This window comes from Silene latifolia, chromosome Y (assembly GCF_048544455.1).
Source record: "Silene latifolia isolate original U9 population chromosome Y, ASM4854445v1, whole genome shotgun sequence".
Classification (NCBI taxonomy): Eukaryota; Viridiplantae; Streptophyta; class Magnoliopsida; order Caryophyllales; family Caryophyllaceae; genus Silene; species Silene latifolia.
This window is the reverse complement of record NC_133538.1, coordinates 316,402,041-316,402,950: the sequence shown is the minus strand read 5'-3', so window position 1 is coordinate 316,402,950 and position 910 is coordinate 316,402,041. Positions and strand designations below refer to the sequence as shown.

The window sequence follows — 910 nt, the reverse complement described above, 5'->3', positions numbered from 1 at the left end:
CCCCTACTACGGGTAACTTCGAATTTCGTTCCTCTTATATCGATTTAGTGGAGCGAAATCAGTTTGCTGGTCTACCAGATGAGGACCCCTTGAAGCATATGGAGATTTTCACAGACTACTGCTGTTCCATACCTATACCAGCTGGGGTGACTCAGGATGAAGTAAAGGGGTTGATGTTCTTATACTCCTTGAAGGATTCGGCGCGAGATTGGTACCGCTACCTTGATAGGGTAGCAACTGGAGTCACGGACTGGACATCTCTAGCATTAGCCTTCTACAAGAAGTACTTCCCACTTTCAAAGACTGACGCCTTGAGAAGTAAAATCACAAGTTTCCAGCAAGGAGGTGATGAAGGTTTTTGTGAAGCATGGGGACGTTTCAAAAGTTTGGTCCGAGCTGTCCCTCACCATGGTTTCCAGCAATGGTATCTTTGCAACCTATTTTATAATTCTCTATATGATGATTACAAGGTCATCCTTGATGCAGCTGCTAATGGTAGGTTCCAAAACAATACCGGTCAAAGTAAAGGTTGGAACACTATTAAGGAGATGGGAGTCCATAGAGCTGAGTTTGGAAGTTCACGTGGAAAGTCACAAAAGCAAAGTGATGAAATGAGTGCCGTTGTGACACTTATAACTTCTATTACTGCCCGTCTCGAGAAGCTCGAGATCTCTGAAGCTTCCAAGGAGAAAGTTGAAATACCTGTTCAAAACTCAGATGAGACCGAGAAGTTGAGAGAAATGGTCCAACTCCTTTTGGTTCAAGTGGCGAATATGGAAGCAGCCGGGATTGAGTCCTCAAGGAATTTTGTGAAGCAATTGGAGAATATAGAGGCTAAGCAAGTTGCTAATTCTTCAAGCAAATGTGAAGGGCCGATTGAAACCATTAATGCCATTAATCTCAGAAGTGG

General features: G+C 43.6%; 1 non-coding gene across 1 annotated transcript; it reads right to left on the bottom strand.

The window, feature by feature from the left end:
• Positions 1-308: 308 nt before the first annotated feature.
• LOC141635323 (small nucleolar RNA R71) lies at positions 309-415 on the bottom strand. Its single transcript, XR_012540020.1, has one exon. It is a non-coding gene; the product is annotated as a small nucleolar RNA R71 (small nucleolar RNA).
• Between the last annotated feature and the right edge of the window lie 495 nt (positions 416-910).